This window comes from Sarcophilus harrisii, chromosome 2 (genome assembly GCF_902635505.1).
Source record: "Sarcophilus harrisii chromosome 2, mSarHar1.11, whole genome shotgun sequence".
NCBI classification, from domain to species: Eukaryota; Metazoa; Chordata; class Mammalia; order Dasyuromorphia; family Dasyuridae; genus Sarcophilus; species Sarcophilus harrisii.
In genome coordinates, this window is record NC_045427.1 from 77,970,164 (window position 1) to 77,994,383 (window position 24,220).

At 34.4% G+C, this 24,220-nt stretch overlaps 1 long non-coding RNA gene and 1 pseudogene across 1 annotated transcript; both read right to left on the reverse strand.

Annotated features, from left to right (window-relative positions):
• Positions 1–426: 426 nt before the first annotated feature.
• On the reverse strand, positions 427–7,741 carry LOC116421352. Its single transcript, XR_004231683.1, has 3 exons — positions 7,584–7,741; positions 5,532–6,034; positions 427–1,480 (listed from the first exon to the last, which is right to left on the reverse strand). It is a non-coding gene; the product is annotated as an uncharacterized LOC116421352 (long non-coding RNA).
• A 12,449-nt stretch (positions 7,742–20,190) lies between these two features.
• On the reverse strand, positions 20,191–22,588 carry LOC100932490 (annotated as a pseudogene).
• Between the last annotated feature and the right edge of the window lie 1,632 nt (positions 22,589–24,220).

Here is a 24,220-nt window from a genome sequence, read left to right on the forward strand (position 1 = left end):
CGGAGCTACCTAGTTTTGCTGAGGAACTTGTTTTTTTGTTTTTTTGGTTTTTTTTTATAGTAACTTTTTATTGACAGAACCCATGCCAGGGTAATTTTTTTTACAACATTATCCCTTGCACTCACTTCTGTTCCGATTTTTCCCTCCCACCCCTCACCCCCTCCCCTAGATGGCAAGCAGTCCTATATATGTTGAATAGGTCCTAGTATATCGTAGATACAATGTATGTGTGCAGATCCAAACAGTTTTCTTGTTGCACAGGGAGAATTGGATTCAGAAGGTAGAAATTACCCGGGAAGAAAAACAAAAATGCAAACAGTTTACATTCATTTCCCAGTGTTTTTTTCTTTGGGTGGCTGAGGAACTTGTAAGTCTATGAGCAGGCGCAGTCTTTTGCCTTTCTTTTTATCTCCAGAGCTTTGGCGCCTGGCATGTACTAAGCACTTGATAAATGCTTATTGAACTGACAGTCAAGCGCTAAATAAATGCTTGTTGACCTACTGGATCTGTGGATCGAGAAGAGGGTATACACTTGGAGGCTAGGAAATGCTGGTAAATGTTTAACGTTCGGGTGGGTGGGGCGATGTGCGACGGACCTGCTTTTTAAGTTATTAAGCTTGCATTTTTAACATTTTCTTTATCTGCCAGACCAAAAAACAAAACAAAACAAAACAAAATCCTACAACAACAACCGAGAGCTGATTTGTAGCATTTGCTGATTTCGGAGTTGTCAATACACATATTGAAATAGTCCAATTTAACAATGGCCTCTCAAGCGGGCTCCAGCAAAGTGCATGGTATCTTCTACTCATCTGGCTCAGGTGGCCCAACCACCGGTTTAACATTATTACTGTAACTTGTCATCCTGGTAAGCCGGTGAGACAGTAGCAATGACAGCCTTCTTTGCCAAGCTCTGGAGTCCTATTTATTTAGGGCGGTGGTTCTTAATCTTTTCAACCTAAGAGAATTTAAGTGCTTAAGAGGGAGGGCACAAAGAGCCTCTTGGCAGGCTGGTGTACCCATGAAACCCTCCTCAAAATAAAGTTTGCAAATGCATAGAATGACATGTGTAAGATTACAAAGTAAAATTTATATTGAAATAGTTTTATTTTTTTAATTTTAAGTTCACGAATACCATGTTAGAAACAATTTAGGAGAATTTACAGATGGACAAATCAGACACAGCCCTGTGCATATTTTTGCAAGGCTTTCACAGTGTGCTTGAACAGAGCAAAGTAAAAGCTGCTCCATCCTCAATACATACCTTATGCCCTGTTGCTATCTTGCCCCCGAACTGAGGGCAAGGAAGAGAAGCTCAACATGGATAGGAATACTTTGGCTCACCCAGATTACCTCTCTCAAAGAAGACGGGAAACTGAGACGGAGAACTTAGAGAGGTACTCTGATTTTTCTTCAATTGTCTTCTATTTAAGGACTGCCACATGAGAAGAGGGAATGATAGATTTATTCTTTCTTGGCCCTAGAAGACAGAAGATGCAGAGAGATTTGGGTTCATTTGACAAAAAAAAACAAAAACAAAACCCTCTTCACACCAGGCTGATGATTATTCCTGAATGTCCTAGAATGATTACTAATTAATATTGGTTACAAGATAATTTGTGAGACCTATTCTGGCTCTAAAATAATGTGAAATGATGAGACTAAGGAAGCAGGGCACATTTAACTATATAAGGAGGAGTTGAGAAAATCCAGTGGTTGAGGCATAGAAATGATCCATTCCACTATTTATAATGCAATTATGCTGATGAGCTGTAAGGGAAAAATCTTGAATTTGCATTCAGTTACGTTGCATTCAGTCTTGGGTCTCCCACTTACTACCTTGAGCCAATCAATAATGAAATATGATGTAACACTCTTACATGTTTTAAATATTAAAATGATTCATATATGTGATCTCATTTGTTCCTCACAAATCCTGGAGAGGCCCTCTCAATATCCCTATTTTACAGAAGAAGAAACTGAGAAAGGTTAAATGTTTTATAAAGCTAATAAAGTTCCTGAAGAAGGTTTCCAATCCTAACTCTTCCTAACTCCAACTCCACCATTATATTCTTTGGGTCTCAGTTTCTTCATGCACAAAAAGAGGGCAATTGAACTGAAGAATGCCTAAATTCTCTCTTCCAGCTCTAAATCTATGATCTGGAAAAAGTTTAAGCTAGGATTTTTTTTTTTCTATCTTAAATTCAGGCTATGAATAAATTTCCTATGTAGCAATTATTCCAAAAACTAAACTATTGTGATGGATTATCCAACTATTGTTAATAACTTGATACTAAAAAAAAAAAAAAAAAACCTAATAGATGATGTAAGATTAATTTTCAATTCCCAATGAATACTTTTTTGGTTGCTTTGATTCACAAGCTGCCTTCCACTACTTTACCCCTAAGCAATACTTTTGCCTCTGGAATGCAGTTCTAGAATCTTTCAAAACCAGACTTTTTAATATCTAAATCAACTTTTAAACTGTTTTAATAAGTTAAACATACAACTCATATTCAAAGATTGCAGAAATGCCCTTCTTGAAATCAAGAAGGATAAACAAATTATTCCAAGGTCACAAAGGAATTTAGTGGCAGTACTGGAGATACACATGCTACCACGCCATACTTAGAATAGTAAATCTCAGAATTGAAAGAGACTTTTAGAGGTCACCTAATACAACCTTCCAATCCAATCCAGATATTTCTTCTTCAGCATCTCTGAAAAAGGTCATCTAGCCTCAGCTTGAATGCTCCCTGTAATGGAGAACTCACTAACATAGAGATATTCTCTTCCACTTTGGAGCAAGTAATTGTTTTGAAAACTGCTTCCATATTCTGAAAACTTCCACCCACTTGTTCTAGCTCTCTTGCTGGAATAATAATGAACAAAAATAAATTCTCTACTACATAGCAGCCCTTTAAAAATTTTGCTTTTTAAAATTATTTTATTCATCTATCATAACTATTTCTCCCAGCTTTCTTTCCTCTTCAGTGTTGATGACCATACACTTTCTTTGTCTTCCCCCAAGCCACTGATTTAAAAAGGTTGAAAAGGACAAGACAGGAATCAGGTTCTAAGATAATCCACTAAGAAGCCTTTCAAATTGCCTTTAATAGTAACTTACTTCTGCAATCTGGATGTCATCAATATGCAGTGTTTTTCCCCATAGTGAATGTGAGTTCTTTGAAGATGGAGTCTATGTTGATTTTGTCTTTGTATCTCCACTTATACAGTAAAAGAATGAAATCCAGATCACTTTTTATCATCTTATTCATAAGGCTAGTATGCTAACTTTATCAAAAGCTTTCCTGCCAAGTAGCAAAAACCATATGCAAAAAAAAAAAAAAATTGCAAAAATACTACAAATCATTAGTCATTAGAGAAATGCAAATTAAAGCAAATCTGAGGTTCCATAGACCCATCAAATTGGCAAAGTTAACAAAAAAGAAAAACATACTTGAGGGACTGGGAAAAGAAAGGCACATTATTCTCTCTTGGTAGAGCTGTGGTTAGGGTTCTGAAAAGTAATTTGTAACTATGCTAAATTTTTTTTTACTAAACTGTACATAATCTTTGATCCAGCAATACCATTGCTATACCTCTTTTCTGAAGAGGTCAAAGAAAGTGAAAAAGTACTTAACATGAATAAAAGTATTTACAACATTTAAAAAAATGGTGCCAAAGAACTGGAAGCCAAGGGAATGCCCACAAATTGGGGAATTCATAAACAAATTATGGGATATGAATATGATAAAATTTTATTATACTATAAGAAATGATGACGGAAATGACTTCAAAAAAAAAAACTGGGAAAACTTTATGAATTGATAGAGTAAAGTGTGAGCCAAACCAAAAAATCAATTTATAAAAAAAATTATAAAGAAAAACAACTTTTAAATAACTCTGATCAACACAATAACAAAACAGGATTCCAAAGAATTCCATCTCATGATAAAACATGTTGTCCATCATCTAACATAGAAGCTGATAGATTCAGGATGTAGATTGCAAAATGCATCTTTTTGGATGTGGACAATACAAGAATTTATTTTGCTTATATGTGAAAATTTATTACAAGGATTTATTTTCTCACTACAGAAGTGGGAATGTGGAACAGTGTTTGGTTTTTTAAATTGGACAGAATAAATTTAATTTTTAAAGCTTTTTTTCTATCATGAAAATCTCTCAGCCTTCATTGATTTTATGCTATGCTGCTTCTATTTTTCTGATCATTTCTTCACTTTTCTCTGCTTTAAACGTTTTCTTTGAAAATAAAAAGCTATTGTTTAAAAAAAAATAGAGTAAGACCCTATATGTAGGCATTCCTCAAGAATCAGTCCTAAATCCTATATTCTCTCTACATGCCTCCTCTTTGAATTCAAGTTCAGAAACTTGAGTTTATTATATTATATATAAGTTAAGAGTATATTATATATGAAGCACTGAGCCAACTGCTGAAATTTAGTATCTATTATTATAAAGTACTATGTCTAATAGTGAATTGAGGCGTTGAGTTCCAATTGGTTCCCCCAAGTTTGGGAAGTGGGAATCAGATTAAAGCTTCACTTGACAGAAGCATAACAAAGTACTTTTTGGAAAGCCCAGCCAGTTGTTATAACCTGTTTTCTAGCAACTTGACTTCTATTCATTGATTCTAGTATCTTTGGACTCAACTTTTGCTGATAGCTCTTGTTTCTGATTTAAAAACAAAACAAGGGGCAGCTAGGTGGCGTGGTGGATAGAGCACCATGCCTGAAGCCACCAGAAGATTCTGAGTTCAAATTTGATCTCAGACACTTAACACTTCCTACCTGTGTGACCCTGGGCAAGTCACTTAACCCCAATTGCCTCAGCAAAACAAGAAAAATAACAACAAAAAAATCCCTCAAATTCACATCCTATATTCATCCTCAACAAAAAATGAACCGGAGTATTTTACTATTCCTTTAACTTCTTTCATCTTTAAATCTTAAGGACTTCATTGTGCCCATAGCCCCTGACTTCAGCCTGTTTCTCATAATCTCATACAAGGTATACTCAGGCTATTTTATCTATCTCTATTTTTTCCCTACTATAATATCCTGTTCCTTCACAATATGTTTCATGGGAAGAGTCTGGCTGAGTTCGTGCTGATCCTCAACTACCAGATGGTCAGCATAACTCTAAGTCCACAGACATGCTACTGGATAAGATAATTGTCTCCCTCCCCTATCCTTTTTAGTTTAAAGTCCTTTTGACCAGATTTGCAAGCTAGATATAGATAAGACATTTATTAAACACTTACTATATACCAGACTCAATGCTTAGAAGTGATGGTTATAAATATAAGAATACAAAATAATTCCTACTTGCAAGGAGCTTATGTTCTAATAAGAGAATATAAAACATCAAGGGAAACTGGAAAAAAGAGGAAACAGGTGGGTTAATGAGTAGGTAGGGAAGGCAAGGCTGCTGGTAGAGACATGGAACCATCCAGAGTATGAGTTGAACTGAGGATGAAGCGAGCAGCATATCCAACATATACATACTTAACCAGTTTTTTTGGCGTATTCCATCTCTGATCAGGAGTCTGTCATCCTTATATTTTAAACTCTAATCCATAAGAACAAATCTCATTCTCAAATATCACTTTTCATAGCCAGCTGTTTTTCTCAGATCCATTTTTTTTCTCTTTTGTATCCCTTGTTTTCAATGGGTGCCAATGAGGAAAATATAACTTATGCCCCTGTGGTCTTCAGTTTCTTGCCCAAGACTTTGTCATCATTGGCAATGAGTTTTAGTTTCCTTCTGCAGTACCATTTAGTTGCCATATTGCCCCTTCCTGAATTTTATGCTCCAGCCAAAGCAGCCTCCTTGCTGTTTCATGATCTTGGCATTCTATTTCTTGCCTCTGTTCCTTTGCAGAAGTTGTCTTCCATGCCAAGAATACACTCCGTTCTTACTTCCACCTCTTCCTTTAAGGGCTCAGCTTACAGGATACTTCATAAGGGAAGCATTTCCTGATCTCCTAGTTGCTCATGGTTTCTTCCTCCTAAAATTATCATGTATATGCTTATCTCCTTGTATGGTATATCCTCCCTATGTTAGCTCCTTAAAAGCAGGAGCTATTGTTCATTTTATTTTTATCCTACAAATATATAGTATCCTACAAATAAGAGATACTTAACTTTTTTTAAAATTGGAAACAACCAAATAATTTACAGAAGGCATCTTTACTAGTTCTTGGCCTTAAAACAAAAATTCCTACTTCTAACTTTGAATATGGATTAGACAAGGTGATCTTCAAGATCCTTTCAAATTCCAAGATTCTAGGATTCTCAAATATGTGGATTACTGAATTGTTTCCCTGTTCTTTCAGGTATTATTACTTCTATGTAAATTGACTTGTACTTGGATTTCTCACATACTTCAAATTCAACCTGTTTAAAACTTTAACCCCAAACTGACTTTTCCTAGCTAAATTTATTATTTCTGTAAGCTCCATCTCTCACCTATATTGGAAACCTTGGTACCATCTATCAACCCTAATTCTTCCCCAGTTGATGTATAGTTATAGCCAGTCCCATCAAATCTTCCTTCTTAATCTATTCTCTTCCATTTCTTTTAGTGCCTTCACACTATTCTGATTTTTTTTAAAATTCTTATTTCAGTTTAACAAACATTTATTAAGTCTCTCCTATGTTCAAAGTAAATCTAGATTACTATTTAGACCATCTTATTCAGAACAACTTATCTGTGCTCCCAGTTTCTTTCCTTATATCTTACACTTAGTAAACAAATTCATCTTTCTAAAAAACCAATTTCATTAATATCATTGGCAAAAAAAATGGAAATATAGAAAGAGAGAAAGTTTAAGAAGAAAATGAGCTGCATTTATCTATATTCAATTTAATTTGAACAAAATTATATCTAAAGTGCCTTGTTGTTCAGTTATGTCTGATGCTTTGTGACCCCATGGACCATAATATACCCATAAAGTCCATGGGGTTTTTTCTGGGGAAAGATACTAGAGTGGTTTGCCATTTCTTTCTCTCGTGGATTAAGTCAAACAGAGGTTAAATGACTTGTCTAGTATAACAGCTAATAAATATCTGAGTTCTAGTTTGAATTCAAGTCTTTCTGACTCCAAATCCAATTCTCTATTTACTGAGCCATTTAGCTGCCTCTATCTAAGATGCCTTTTAGCTCTTAAATCAAGAACATAATGCTCTGGATCATCTAATTTCATCTATTTCATCTAATTTCAAGGATCATCTAATCATAAAATGATAGGATCATAGATTTAGAGTTATAAGAAATCTTATGGGCTATTCAATCCAATTCTCTTATTTTACAAATGAAACTGAGGTCCGTTGACTTATCCAGGGCTACATAACCTACAAATAACTAAGAACATATTTGAACTAAGATCTTCTTACTCTAGCCTAGTATTCTAACCACTATATCAGGCTACCTCTCCATTTTACAAATCAATCATTTACACATTAATAAATCAACAATAATTTAAGTGCCTACTACTCATCAGGCAATGGACTGTGAATTAAGGATTAAAATACAAGGTATAAAACAATTCTACTTACATTCTAATGGTGGAGATAAGTAACTACAACTATATGTAGAATAAAAATAAAGATAATAAATATAAACAAACACAAGAAAGTTTGGGAGGAAAAGAGTGAACAGTTGGGAAGTTCATGGAAGACATCTTGTAGACTTCATGATACTTGAGCTGTTTAGAACAAAGAGAAATTCTATGAGATGAAAAAAGAAAGCAGTGCATTCTAGGCATGGTGGGGGGGGGGGTGGGGGGGGGGGAGAGGTCAAAGGAACACAGAGAGATAGTGTCGTGTATAAAAGACAAAGAAAAAGAAAGTTTTCATAGATCACAGACTGCTAGAAGAGAGCTAATATTCAATAAGGCCAGAAAGATAGGCTGGACCCAGATTGTAAAGGATTTTTAAAAATAAGGGGGGATTTATATTTTAACTTAGAAGCAATTGAGAGCTACTGAATACAGTAGGGGTGTGACATGCTTAAGAAAAATTTGGTAGCAGTATGAAGAATGGATTAGGGAACTGTCTAGAAGCAGGAGAACCAATTACACTATTGTGGCAATACTCTAGCAAGAGGCAATGAGTCTGAACTAAACTGGTAGCTATAGGAGTAAGAAAAAGGGTACAGACATGTAGGAAGCTGTTGAGGGAGGCACAATGAAATGTATCTTCTGATTGATTATGTGTCCAAGGTCCTATAATCCCAATCCCAACAAACACTTATTCTACTATACCAGGCTGCCTGATCCAATGATGATCAGAGTTGATGGTGGGACATTAAGATGACAATGCCAAGTAGAGATAAAGAGGTAGAACTCAAAAATGGAAGGAAAGGCTAAAGAGCTAAAGATCTGATAGTCATTTAACATCTACTGGTCATCCTGCCATCTGGGGGGGGGGTGGGGGGTAAGAGGTGAAAAACTGGAACAAGAGGTTTGGCAATTGTCAGTGCTGTAAAGTTACCCATACATATAAACTGTAAATAAAAGGCTATTAAATTAAAAAAAAAAATCTGATAGTCATTTGTGGGGATGTGCTAGTTGAAGCCATTAGAACATATTTATCTGAGAGAGAGTATAGAGCAAGAAAAGCAGATTGCCTAGGACTTAACTTAATATGGTCCATTTAACAGTCAGGAAGAAAAAATAAAACATAAAGATCACTTGGCCAACCAAATGTTTTTTGACAGTGTCAATAGAATAAAGCATAAATAGACTATGGATTTGGAATTGGAAAGACCTTCTTTGAAATCCACTTCAGATACTTATTAGCTGTGTAATCTAGGGCAAGTGTCTTAACTTCTTTCAGCCTCACTTTTCTCATCTGTAAAATGGGGATAATAATACCAAATATCTCACATGATTATTATGAAGATCAAATTTTACTAAGTATAATAATAATAATAATAAAAGTTAGCATTTGTGGTCAAATATTTGTGTATGTATATATGTATATATGCACACTACATATATATTCACACACATGCATATAAATATATATGTACATATACATGTATATTTATATATCTGACCTCAAACACTTACTAGCTGTGTGACCCTGGGAAAGTCAATTAACCTTATTTACCTCAGCTTTTTCATATGTAAAATGGGGATAATAAAAGCAAGTACCTCATATGGTTGTTATGAGAATCAGATTTTATCAGATTGTTTAATAATAATAATAGCATTTGTGGTTGAAGGTTTGCATATACACATTTACATACACATACATATACATACCATATATATATATATATATATATATATATATATATACATATACACACATATATAAAATATAGATAAATACACATACACATATATATTTATATATCTGGCCTCAAACACTTACTAACTGTGTGACTCGTGGGTAAATCACAACTTTGATTGCCTCCGTTTCTTCATCTGAAAAATGAGCTGAAGAAGGAAATGGCAAACTATTCCAGTATCCTTGCCAAGAAAACCCCAGATCATAAAGAATCAAACACAACTGAAAAACAATTCAGTAATAACAAAAAATAGAAGCTATCAAAAAAACCATAAAAATATATACTTTTGCAAAGCTTCAACCACAAATACTAGCTATTGTTGTTATTGTTAGGCTTGGTATTCGTGCTTATATATAAATGCTCATATAGTCCTGGCTATCTACTCCTTGAACTGGCCTTGCTTTTTTTTTTTTTTTTCATTTTCCCATCTCTACCCATGCTCTACCCACCTGAAATGCCCATCTTCCTTTTCTCTCCCTATTCATTTCTATCCATCCTTCACAGTTTAGCTCATTTTGCCTTTTCCATAAAGCCTTCTCAGATAATCAAGACATAGTGATCTCTCCTTCAGCTTAAAACCTTTTAGAACTTGATTTTGTGCTGTCTTGAGTAGTTATTGTATTGTTTCCTGTACACATGCCTCTCTAACTAGATGATAGGATCTTTGAGGGCAGGGACTATTTCTTATGTTAATTTGAATCTCCCAGATTCCCAGAGCACCTGGTACAAGCTCACGACATCCTTGCAGAAAATAACAGATGTCTAACTAAAGCTTTAGTTTAGTTAATAATTATAACTTTATCTACTTCTACCATAACCATTTGAAAAATTTACTGATTTGAGCTACAATTGCTTTTATTTCCCTGGGGAGAGAATGGTAATGAGCTGTGAAATGACCAAAAGTCAGGCAGCAGAAGGAAAGTGGAGAAATGAAGAGTTTGGATATTTCACAAACTGGATAATCAGCCTCTGAATGATTAAGTGTTAAAGACCCTGCAGGAGGGAAGATACTTAATAACCAATACATTGTTTTCTTTTTTTTAAGATTAAAAAATATGTTGAAATACGTATTAGATCTAATATATGTATACATATTTATACAGTTATTTTGTTGCACAAGAAAAATCAAATCAAAAAGTAAGAAAAAGAAAAACTAAGAAAGAAAACAAAATACAAGCAAATAATAGAAAGAGTGAGAATGCTATGTTGTGTTTCCACACTCTCAGTTCTCATAGTCCTTTCTCTGGGTGTAGATGGCTCTCTTCGTCACTGAACAAGTCACTGGTTTGAATCATCTCATTGCCGAAGAGAACCATGTCCATCAGAATTGATTGTCACATAGTCTTCTTGTTGCTGTGAATAATGATCTCCTGGTTCTGCTCATTTCACTTAGCATCAATTCATATAGGTCTCTCCAAGTCTTTCTGAAATCATCCTGCTGGTCGTTTGTTACAAAACAATAGCAATACATTGTTTTACAATAGTTTTTCAAGCATATATAGATCATTTCCAGTTGGTAGATGATCTCAGGAAATGTTACAAATAAATGTTATAAATTGTTTATTTTTTCAGAATACTACTTACAGATACATACAATTGTTTCCTTTCTATGGTTGGGGATGGTAGCTCAGGAAAAAGTATAGAAAATTGTTCCACTTAGAAATCAGGAGAGAAGTAGTTGGCGATGCAGTTGCTCAGTGTAAAATACTCTGAATGGAACGTGGGAAAGGAAATTTGAAGTATTTCAGGTAGCACTTTCTGACAATGAGTAGCTCTTTGACCTGGACAAATCATTCACCAACTCTATATCCCACTTGTCTCATTTATAAGATTCTTTCATTTATTTGGTAACTATTAATGACAAAATTCTGTGCTATGTGCTGGAGGAATTAAAAGGATACTTATGATACCTTCATTGCCCTCATGGATTTTATAGCCTAGGAAAATGAGACAGTTGTAATTAAAGGTCTCTAAGGTTATATACAGAGCATTTAGTTCACTGGTCTCAAAGTGTAATTTGGGAACCCTTGGGGAGATGAGACTCTTTCAGAGGGTTTTCAAAGTCAAAACTATTTTTATAACAATTCTATTTTTGTCTAATACAGAAAATATTGATATCTATAACCCAAATAAATAAAAGCTTCTTGGGAGAATTCTCATTAATTTTTATGTATGGAAAGGGATCCCAAATCTAAAAAGTTTGAAAATCTCTGACCCTATCCAATCTGCTCCTTTTATAAATGAGGAAATTGAGACTCAGGTTTGGGAAGGTGACTTGCTCATGCTCACACAGGTAGTAAGCAACAGATTCTCCTCTTCCCTCTATAATATGTTGTTGACTTCCAGTCAAGAAATAGAATAATTGGTTATAAATTTGGATCCGACTTATGTTACTTCTGTATGAAATTTGATGAAGCCCACTGGGGCCTTCACCAGTTGTCCTGATAGATATCTTGCCACTGGACTCAAATGACTGTAGAGGAGAGAGTGAGACTGATTATTTTGCACAACTCTACCTCACTCAGATCCAATTTACTTGCAAATCAAGACATCACCTTCCTGACTTTATTGGTCCTCTTCAAGAGTGAACAACTACAATCTGATGAAACCAAGAAAGACTGCAGTATATAGGCACAAATGGCAAGAATTACAGATGACCACATCCTATACTTTGGGACTGAGAAGGAATTAAGAAAAGAGTGTGGGTAACAAAATTAGCAACTAGCATAGTCTACCTTGAAATCACCACTTTTTAGTTCCGGCCATCAAGATTTCTATTAATGAAATAGGCTCATAGGATCATAGATTGTAGAGCTCAATCATTTAATTCAGATTTCTGATCATTTTTGAGTTATAGTCAGTATTGAGGAAATTCTTGCACCGTTTTTCAGAGTACTTTCTCTTTAAATAAAGTATATGAGGTAACAAAGAAAAACAATTATATTGAAATCTAGTTATAAAATTTAAAAAACAACAAGTTTTTAGAAACCAGGTTGAGAACTCTTGATTACTACAATTGGCTTTAGACCTTGGCATAGATTATTTTTTTAGAAAGATATTTTATTTGGTTATAAGCTAGAATGATGATCTCTAAAATTTTGATCACATATCCCTATCAGTAATAAAAAATTAGGGAATATATATTCCTTCAAATTATGTGTTTACATATTATGTATAATATTACATATTATATACATAAACTATATACATATACACAATGTATATGTCAAAATAGTTACATATATATTAGGATGAATGTCCAAATTTTTACATATGTTTTGCTGCTATTCAGTCATTTCAGTTGTGTCCAACTCTTCATGACCCCATTTAGGATTTTCTTGGCAAAGATATTAGAATGGTTTGCTATTTCCAGTTCCAGCTCATTTTAGAGATGAGGAACTTAAGCAAACAGGTTTAAGTGACTTGCTCAGGGTCACACAGCTATTAAATGTTTTGAGTCTAGATTTGAACTAAAGAGAATGAGTCTTCATGACTTGAGTTCTAACTTTCTAAGCATATACAGTTATCCCTTCCCCATTGCAACTTTCTGCATCAGGGTTTTGATGTATTGTGGGTCAACATGAGAAATTAAATTAGAGTTCTTGAGGAGCTTCATCGAAGCTGCAGATGACATGCTAAGGCAAACAGACAAACACTCAAAAAGTGTTTCAAAAAGAAACTCAGAAATGCATAAAATATATGTATAGCATTTTAAATTTATTTTCATACAGTATTTTTACTTACCATTGACCTATATATAGCCTATAACCAAATATTAACCCAAATTGTATAATAAGATATTGTAAACACTTCATTTGAAAAAAAAAGAAAAAAATTTAGACTTCTCTGGTAGACTTTCCAGACAGTTGGAGAACCATATCCCTAACCTCAGAGATGTATGTGGAAGGAATAACTGAACTGCTCATTAGAGTGGACAGAATGGAGGGATAGATAGGGAAGGATAAGCAAGCAGGGTAATGAAGGAAATGATTGATGATCAAGGGAAAATGAAACCAGAAAATACAAAGGAGACATACAAAGGGACACTCTAGTTTACATCCAGAATTCTCGCAAGCATCTCTTTCTCACACTTGAATAAGATAATTCTTTAGCCAGAGGACTTACTGTGGCTTCCTCTCTGGGCTTTATGGAACTAAATGCATGTAGCTGCTTAGTGTACTGTAGCCGATTTAGGTCACATCCAGTCCACCAGCTCAGTATACTCCAGTAGACCCAACTACCTGGCCCAGGATGCTGTGCTGGGGGAGTGGTAGAATAGTAATTAGAAGAAGGAGGAGAATATTGAGCATGAAGCCTAAGACTGAGGCTAGCTGGGACTGTGGAGAGACAATCATCTCTCATTTTCTCCAAGGGGACAGGGTTATAGAGCTAACTTACCTGAACTATCTGCAGTATGCTAGTTGCTTGTCCTCCTTCATAAGAAATCTGTCTGTTAGAATTAAAGCTTTTCTGCTTACTGCATAAACTTGCCCTACCTTTGAAACATGTTCAGCCTCAGTAAAAGTTCCCAAGAAATTCCATTTTATTATGTCATTTCTCCTAGTTTTTCTATCTAAGAGGATGGGAAGCACTAACTACTTCATATATGTACCAAATGAGAGTGCTAATATTAATCAATTTATTAATCATATTGATTTTTATTTTTTAAGATTAATAAATAACTGTTTTTATATGGTATTGTACCTCCCAAAGGTAATTTTGCATACTCTACTTTGGAAATTACTTAGAGGATAAATTTCTAGTAACCATGAGCATCTTAAAGTTAATACATCCAATTAGCCAATCAACTATCATTTATTTTGTGTGTGGTAGGTACCAAGCACTATGTTAGATGTTGGGGATACAAAAAACAAACAAACAAAAAAAAGTACCTGCTCTTGGAGGACTTCCTGGTTTTATGGGGAGAGAACATGAAGATAACTACATACAAATAAGCTCTATACAGAAGAAAAAAAACTGGAAATTATCTCAGAGAGAAGGCATTATGCAGGATCAAGAAAAGCTTCTTGCAAATAGAGGGACTTTAGCCAAGACTTAAAGGAAACTGGGGAAATGAAGAGGAGGAGGAGATAGATAAGAAAGGAGGGAATTCCAGAGATGAATGAAAATGCTTAGTCAAGAGATAAAGTGTCTGTGCAAGGATCAGCAAGGAGGTCGGTCACTGGACTACATAGTTCATGGATGTAAGACAGATGTAAGAAGATTGGAAAAGGAGGAGGGTAACAATTTCTCTCCCTTTTGCTGCAATAGCCACCACACTAGTGCAGACTCTTTTCATCTCACACCTAGACTATTTTGATTGCCCTCTTTTTAGTCTTTCTGCTTTGAATATCTCACCACTACGGTCTATCCTTAGCTGCTAAAATAATATTCTTATTTTTTTCTCAAGGAAATGTTCAATACATTTTATTCTCCTCCAACTTAATTTCATTTTTTCCAATTAGATGGAAAGATAGCTTTCAACATTCATTTTTGTAAGATTTTGAGTTTCAAATTTTCCCTCCCTTCCTTTCTCCTCTCCCCCTTCATAAGATAGCAAGCAATCTGATAGAGGTTATATATATACAATCATCTTAAACATATTTCCATATTAGTTGTATTATACAAAAAAATACAAAAGGGGGAAAACCACAAGGAAAAAAAAAGACAACAAAAGGTGAAAATAGCATACTTCGATCTGCATACAGACTCCACATTGTCTCTGGATGTAGATGGCATTTTTCATCATGAGTCCTTTGGAATTGTCTTGGATCACTGAATTGGTGAGAAGAACTAAATTTGTCATAGTTGATCATCACATAATCTTGCTGTCACCATGTACAATGTTCTTCTGGTTCTGCTCACTTCACTCAGTATCAGTTCATGTAAATCAAATTCTGAAAGCATAGGTATGACCATGTCATCCTCTATTTAATAAACTACAGTGGCTCCCTATTGTCTTCAAATTTAATTAGCAAACCTTTTTGGCTTTTAAAGCCTTTTACAACTTGTATACTTTTTACCTTTTCAATTTTTTTATATCTTGCCACTTTTCTTCTCTTGTTCTTCTTCGTTCTTCTTTACCTCTTCCTCTTGCTCCTTTTCTTTCTCCTGTTTTTTTTTTGGTTTGTTTGTTTGTTTGTTTTTAGGCAATTGAGGATGAATGACTTGCCTAGGGCCTCGTGGTTAGTAAGGGTCTGAGGTAGGATTTGAACTCCTCCTAACCATTATCTACCTACTGTGCCAACTAATTGCTCCTGTTAATTTTCTTTTAAATAAAACAAAATAAATATTCTTCATCTTATAACGAAAAGTTTATACTGGATAATTTCTGAGGATTGACTAGCTCTGAATCTAATGACCCCCTGAATAACCTAAAATAAAAAATATTCCTGTTTATCAGATCCAAGGGTAGTATTATGTTCTAAGATAGGCTGAAGTTAGGGTTGTCCAGACCTGGGATTTCATATGTTCAAGAGAACTCCAAGTGTGGAAACAGATACAGCTAGGCAACTTTTATGTAACTCATAGTTGCTTAGGGTTGCTTGGAATCTTCAGAATTTAAGACTTGCTTATGGTCACTCAGATACATCAGCAGCAGGCTTGAAACCACCACTTCTGGAGGTCTTCTGTACTTTAAAGAGGACTCTTTATCCACTGTTTCAATTTATAAAGTGTTGGGTTTGGAGTTGGAAAGACTCATCTTCCTGATTTCTGATTTCTATCTGTATGACCCTAGGGAACTCATGTAACCTAGTCCGACTCAGTTTCATCATCTGTAAAATGAACTGGAGAAGGAAATGGCAAGCCATTTCAGTATCTTTGCCAAGAAAATCTCAAATGGGATCACGAAGAGTTGGACAAGACTAAAACAGCTGGACCACTACAACTATGATAAATTGTTTCAGGTTGCCTCTTGAAATCAAATATAAAAGTTTGATGAGTATGTAGCACCCACACCAGGTCTACAAGCTCAACTCACATTGCACTAGTTTGTTGGGTTCTCAGAGGAGAGAATATTATTTTTCTTCCTAGCATTCTACAGGTAACTCTGAGGGCTCACTCAGAACTGAGTTCTGAGACTATTCATAGGCCCCCATTCCATGTGTTAATCAATAAAGCTCTCTTAATTTTTAGCAATAGACAGTTACTAAGAAGGAATAGCAGAAATAATAGTTATAAACAAGAGTCATTATCTCACATTTGAGGTACAAGATCCCTGAGAAAAATAGTTTTAGACTTAAAGTACAAAGCCAATGAGGCATATATGCAGCAAAAATGTGGGACTAAGGGATAATCTGAGACTCTTGACTGCAAAAGTCCTTTTCTAACTTTGTAGAATTCTTATAAGGAGGACCCTTAGGTGTAATTCTTGGCTTAGTAACTTTCTAGAGTCCATAGATCAGTTCTTTCTGGCAGAGAACTCCTGAAGCTACCACTATTCTTGGGTGACTAGCTTTACATCTCCATCTGCAGGTTGTTTTTCTACTGCCAGCCACTGTTATTGCCTCTGGTGAATTTTGTTACTGTCTACTGTTGTTTTAGTTATGATAGTTCTATGATAAGATAGTTCATCCAACCATTCAAAGTTCACAAAGTCATAATTTGGTCACTTTTTTTCCAGTTACAGGTTTACCTAAGATAAGGAATCAATAGAGGCACCATGACATGGCATGACAGTCAGATGAGAAATAGGGGAGAACCCATTTACCCTTGAAGGCTGTATATGCCTGTTTAAGAATATGAACCAGACTTTCAGGAGCCTTTCTTATATGAACTATTCTTAGTGTAATTATGTAATGTAATATGATGTAATTATCTCTTTATTAAATTAGTTAATATCAAATAAAAATAGTGTTAGTAAATAGTTACTAACTGAATTAAGTTACTTGATGTTATATTTAATAATCATGAATTTGACATTATATTAATATATTTAATAATAACATACTAATATTAGTATTTATTAAGTATGTAATATTAACTTAATAAACTATTGATATTTAATCATTGTGAATGATAATTTTATTTATATTTAATGCCAATCATTAAATTAGTAATTAGTAATTAAATTAGTAATTACATTAAATTAGTAATAGAGTTTATTAGCAAATATTCAATACATAAAATTATTTAACAAACTTATTGTTGAATACTTATTAATGTTTATATTTCTATTAATTTTATTAAATTAGGTAACACCAGTAAAAGGGGTGTTAATAAATATTTATTCAAATTGTAACATTATTTAATGCATGCTTAACATTTAAAAATCATTAATGTTTATATTCTTGTGAATATTGAATAATAATTATTAAATTAATACTAGTCAAAAGGAGATATTAGTAAATATCCCTTTTTAAATATTTCTTAAGTCTATGGCTGACTAAAAGGATTCTCAACTGATAATCTTATCTATGTGCACGCTGATGGGGTCTTGAAATGATGGCATTAGAAAAATCATAGTTGACTCCTCAAGGATACCCAGAAAACTCTAAGAGTCTTCTTGCCCGGGGATTTGAGACTTAGCTCAAACAGACTTAGCTGTGAGAGTGGGAATTGGGAGGTCCCCAGAGTTTGTGGAGATAAATTTTCTACATTTATCTCCACAAAGTTACCATTATGACTAATACAGTGCCTAGTACTTATTCGACACTTAAATGCTTATTGACTGATAATTGCAACAGCTTCCTAGCAGTTTGCAAGAACAATTGATTGACACCAGAAAAGATGAGAATTTACTAGTCAAATCTCAATAATAACCTTTGCATAATTAACAGTCCAGAGATGAATGAATAGCATGGTATAGTAAGAACAAAAAAAGGATACATTTTTTTCCTTTTGTATATATGTATTTTTGAAAAGTATCTTTTTCAGCTCTGATAGTTAATCAAACTATCAAAATAAGCTTGGAACTTACCATATCACAAAACTTTAAGCCAAGATTTTAAAAATGATGAAGCATATCGAATCACATCTGTCTCACTAAAAATGTTACTAAGAACTTTTTAATGAGCAAAACAAAAAAATTATATTATTAATAAATAAAATAAATTACTTTTAAAAACATTGCTTATTTTGTATTTTTTTTAATTTCTATTTTCTGTTTTATAATGTATATAATATATGAATTCAGTGGTATTTATATACTTAAATACACAAATGAATCTGAGATTTCATCAATTTGTAAATTCTCATCAATAGTGAAGATTACAAGCTATTCATACTTGTCTATTCTTAGTTACTCTTGTTTATGCCCTCTCATAAGCTCCCCATAAAGGGTAAGTCAATGTATTGGAGGCCTATGTCGTTTTCTCCTGCCAGTAAAAAATGTATGGGCATGCAGATTAATTTTTTAAAATTGATACGAATGTACAATAAAAAAAATTTGGAGATTATTGCTCTAGAAGAGAAGATTTAGGTGAAAACAATTTGATTATTGAAAGACTGCCATGGTTAAGAGAAAATAGATTTGTTCTGCTTGGCCCAGGAGAGAAGACTTAGAAATAATAACTAGAATTTTCAAAGAGGCAAATTTAGACTTGATCTTAAGGCAAACTTCCTAATAATTAGAAATCTCCATAAATGGAATGGATTGCCTGGGAAAACACTCAGTTCTCTCTCATTAGGACTTCAAGCAAACTCTGGATGGCAATTTGGCTATGTTTTAGAGTAGATTCTTTTTCAAGTATAGGTTGGATTAGATGGTCTCTGAGATTCTGTGATTTTTAATCTAGTGTAGGATAGTATCAACTCCTTTGCCTGTCAAGTTATTCTCTTACTTCATTTTGAGTTTTAAGTTGTTCAAGTTATTTTCACACTTCATTTTGTGTTTTAAATTTAAGAAAAGACCCTCATCTTTTCTGTACAGAAAATATCACCCAGAAATATTTCTTTTAAAAAAAAGCATGAAATTCCACCTTTAAAATAAAAGCATTAAGTACTGTCAAATTGTAAACAGTAATGACATACAGGAAATTATGGAGACTAAAGTGTACAGCTGTGTCATTCACAGTTCCATGCAAAGTTGCATTTATATTGAAAAACTTTCCAATATTCTGGGATGTTTCTTTATCCCCCACTCCTCCAGGAAGACTTCAAAATGTACTGCAAACTGCTAGAAGCAGGAAATAATGATATGGAGAGGAAAAGTGGATAATTAATGATATAACAGTATCTATTAAACACATATAACTAGAGGTAATTAACAAAACAAAAGATTAAAAGATATTCTATCACAAGGCCAGTGAAATTGGGGGATAGAAAGCCAGAAATTTAGATGATTTTAAAACTGGGTGTGTGGGTGGCATCTTTTAGAAAGATTTGGAGTGTTTAGTTGAAAAATTCATGGTATGATAGAATCTAACTTTTATAATAAAAATCAAGATTTTATGTATTTCTTGACCCAAATTGTACACAATATAAATTCAAACTTCTTTTGATCACATCAGGAGAGCTAGTGGGGAACATCATTTAAATCTTTTGGGATTTTCTAGTAATATAAGAAAAAATTTTCCTCTTAACAAAAAAGAAAGAAAAGAAAGAAGGAAGGAAGGAAAGAAAGGAAAGAGGAAGGGAGGTATAAATGGAGAGATGGAGAGACGGAGGGAGGGAAGAAGAAAAAGGGAGAGAGGGAGGAAGGAAAGGAGAAAGGAGAAGAAAGAAATAAAGGGAAAAAAGAAAGAAGGGAAAAGGAAGGAAGGAGACAGGTATTCATTTGTAGAATAAAACAGATGCTGTCTCTTTTCATCAGGTTACCCATTACAGGGAAGAAAAGGGAAGAAAAAAAATCCCTTGATCCAAGAAATTGCATTCTCAAATGTTTTAGTTCTTGTCTCACAGATTTAATTCTTCTTGATACGGTCTCTAACTGTTATCCAAAAAGCTTGCCAGTCCCTCCTCCAAATTTGTTTTATCTTGTTTTAATGCAGCTTATGTAGTCATGTTTTCTGTGGCTTGACGGGTTGTTGAAATCATATCACTGGTATGACCTTGTAATTTCTGTACAATCTCTTTCATCTGAAGATTTTAAATGCAAATCAGGCTGGTTATCTTCTGACTCAGATGCAGTCTACTTTCATCAGTGACTGAAAAATTAACAAAACTTCAGTTTTTCATTCTCATAGCCAGTATATATCTTTAGGCACTTCTGTTTATTGTAGTCCCATAGCCTAAAAATATTGTGCAAAGTTGCAGCACAAATGTATTTACTATTTGGAGAGTTTCATAAAAGACCCTGAAGGAGTATCATCAATAAGTATTTTTAAACATTGACCTGATGCTGTATCCCACATTCAGCAGATACCATCATAACTACTTGTCATTATCAATGATCCATCATGATTAAAATGAACAGTTGAAACTGGGTCAGAATTAAAGTCTTGAGGCACTTTCTGTTTTCATATCCCATGTCTTTAAACTTTCATCAAAAAAAAAAAAACCTAAAACAATGATATCTAATTGGGACTTGAAATTGTAACGAACGATATAATGAGTGGGCCTTCAGGATTTTTTAGACGTTTTATAGGGTTGATACCCCCTATATTAAGAATTTTATTCTTAATAAAGAATTTATTTATGAGTAAAATCTGATGATGACCAGGCACCATTGAGATTTCAAATTTGTGCCCAGATAATATTTTCTTAAAACTTTCATCATCTGTTCCCCAAATTTTAATTATCTAATTTGCAGAAGAACTTGCTAGTTTCCAATTGTACTAAATTTTAATGAAGATGCAGTTTTGGTGTACTTTGCTAGTCTGAACTTTAATGCATAGTTCAGTTTCACAGATGCAAACTTACTCTGATTAATTGTGAAAAAGGTGGAATCTATGTTTTGTGGTTTTTGCTTCTGGTTTCTTCTTTTTTTGTTGTTGCCATGATTCTGAAACCGGTAAGCAAAACTTAAGGTCTTTAAAAATGAATGGATAAATGAATTCAGTTTCAACCAGGATGCTTCTTAGTGAAAAGAAAAACAGTGTTGCCACAGTTTCCATGTTATACTGAAGCAAAAAAATTTTTTTAGAATGTTTCCTTATTTGGTTGAAAAGTTTATTTTCTTATGAAATAACCAAGCAACATAGTTCAATTCTATATCTCTCTGCTTTGGGGCTCAAGGTGGTCTCCATTGCTACCATTTCCACTTAGTATAGACCAGCTAGGGCTGGTTAGGAATAGAAGACAGACACTTTCCCATAGTTGTAGATTTGGTAATCTTTGCAAAAAAGATGTCAACAAACCCATTTACCCCTGCAAAGAAAGGCCCCTGAACACTGCTTCTACTGGATATGTTGTATCTTATAGCCCCTTTCTCTCATTTTCAACTTGATTTTACTACAATCCGTGAAGATGCCTCCCCTTCAAAGTGACTATTAATAACAATGGAATAACTAAATTCAGTAAGGTAAAATGTATCTAAAATATATGTAAAGTTCTACATTAGAATTCAAAATCTCAGGTCTTAAAAACCGATCTCTTTCCACTTAGTCATTTAATATAACCTCCTCCACCATATCTCTGCTGTACACAAAAATAATCACATCTTTGATCTTGTCATGACCCACATACCCCACATCCATCCATGTTCATAAACTCTGATATTCCCTTATCTTGTCATCTCACCTCTTCATTTTCCTTGAAATTGAAGTGGTTTCCTCTTTTTCCTCTTCCACATGACCTCCAATCTCAACCCTTAACTCTTTCCCATGCTATCATTTTTGCAGTTAACTACATTCTCCTCCCCTTCTCATCTTGACCCACTTGGTGAATCAGCTTAACTTGACACTGTCCTCTTTTCTCAAATTCCTTACCTCTTTTATTCTACCACTGATCTTGCCCTGCCAAACCTCTGCCTTGGATAACTCCCACCATCTGATCCCTTTGCTTCTATTTGCAGCTGTACAAAACTAGAGAAAACCACAAAACCAAGCTGACTGAATTCACTACAGATTTATTTTACATAATCTCAACTAGGTCCTTACTCTGACAAGATAATCCTTCTATAGCTCTCTAATTAATTCTCTATCCCATTCTCCAGAGTGACTTTTCTCAACTTTTTTATTCCTTAAATGAATGGCTTTCTCTTCTGTCACTTACCAGCTGAGAATCTTGCCTCAAACAAAGTTCAAAAAATTGAGGTCATTCATCGAGAACTCCCTCTGCTGTATTCTTCCTCCTCATCTCACATCTTTATGACAACTAAATGGTATTCTCCCACTTTCTCCTTCTTTACCCCTTTCTCAAATGAGAGGTAACCCTTCCCCATGCCAACGCAAATTCTTCTACATGCAAAATTGATCCAGCAGATTGGCCCCAATTTATTCTAACTTTCTCATTTATCTTTAATCTCCTCTTATCTATTGGTTGCTCCTCTGACAGTGCCATTACTATGGGGATAGACCCTCATTACCTCACTCAAGGATTATTGCAATCACCTTCTCTTTGGTCTCCATCTTGGGTTTTCTCTCATTTTAGTCCATCCTACCCTTGTTGTCAAGTTAATTTTCCTGAAGTAAGATCTAAACCCTCCCAAATCAATAAACTTCAATGACTTCCTATTACCTCCATTATCAAATAAAAATCATCTTTTTGGTGTTCAGAGCCCTTTATAATCTAAACTCTGGCTTCTTTTCTAGTCTTCTTACTCAGTACTCCCCAAAATGTCTTTTTCAATTCGGTGATACTACCTTCCTGGCTATTTCATGAACAATATACTCTCTTGATTCTGGGCATTTTCTCTGGCTGTCCCCCATACCTGGAACATTCTCCCTCCTCTTCTGTGACTATTATGTCAGATTAAGTCTCTGACTTTACGTTCCAATTAAAATCTAAACTTTCTATAGGAAGTCTTTTCATTCCAGTGCTTTCTCTTTTTAAATTATTTCCTACTTATCTTGTTTATGTCTCTCAGGACAACAAACAGAAGAAATGAAGAAAAAAGTAATAAAAGGGAGAGGAGTTTCCAATAAAATGGAATGAAAAAATTGATTAAATATTTCTTATTTGGCCAAGATCTGTATGACAGGTCAGGAACCTGTGTTGAGATTGAAGCAGAGTGATACCAGGTGGAAGAGATACTAGGTGGCAAACTACTTACTATAGCAAGTTGTTTATGTGGTCCCACATGCACAGTGTTGTTTTTGTTACATTATATAAAGGGGAAAGCCCTTGAAATAAACGGGTTCCATTTTCCCACAATCTTCAGGAGTCCTGCCTTATCACTTCTCCACTGGAAAGATATATTTTAATCACCCTGGCATGGGAGCTCTAGAAAGCAACTATATGTTTTATCACCCCAACTTGGGGGCTCTAGAAAGCAGGACACAACAGGTTTTACTTTAGGTTTAGGGATAAAACCCTGCTTTACAATTTGTTTTTGTAGAACTCTTATACTAAGAATGGTTTTCACATTTTTATGCATGATAAAACTTTATTTATAAATGTAAAAATCATTCTTAGCTCCAGGGCCATGCAAAAAACCAGCTGCTGGCTGGATTTGGTCTGAAGGCCTTAGTTTGCTGGTGGTGCTCCAGGCTCATAGGAACAGAAAAGAATTGGCAACCCCTGAGAAGAACAGTTGAAACTGGCAACCTGAAAGAATTCTAGAGAGGGAATAAGGAGCAGTTTAGGATTTAAAATGTTTCCAAGTCAGCATATGCATCATCAGGGGCTGAGTATGACAGCTAGGGTCATAGTAAGGGAAAAACTAGCAAAGAGGAAATGTCTGGCTTCATAACATAAAGCACCTATATGCTATTAATCTGAGAGCTGTGTAAATATAAAATAGGAAAAAAATCTTTCCATGAGTCATTCTTCACATTTTCACCAGCTCCCTCATCCTGTTCAGTTTCCAATGGTGTTTACAAAGGAGAAATGAACAAACTATTAAAAGGGGAAA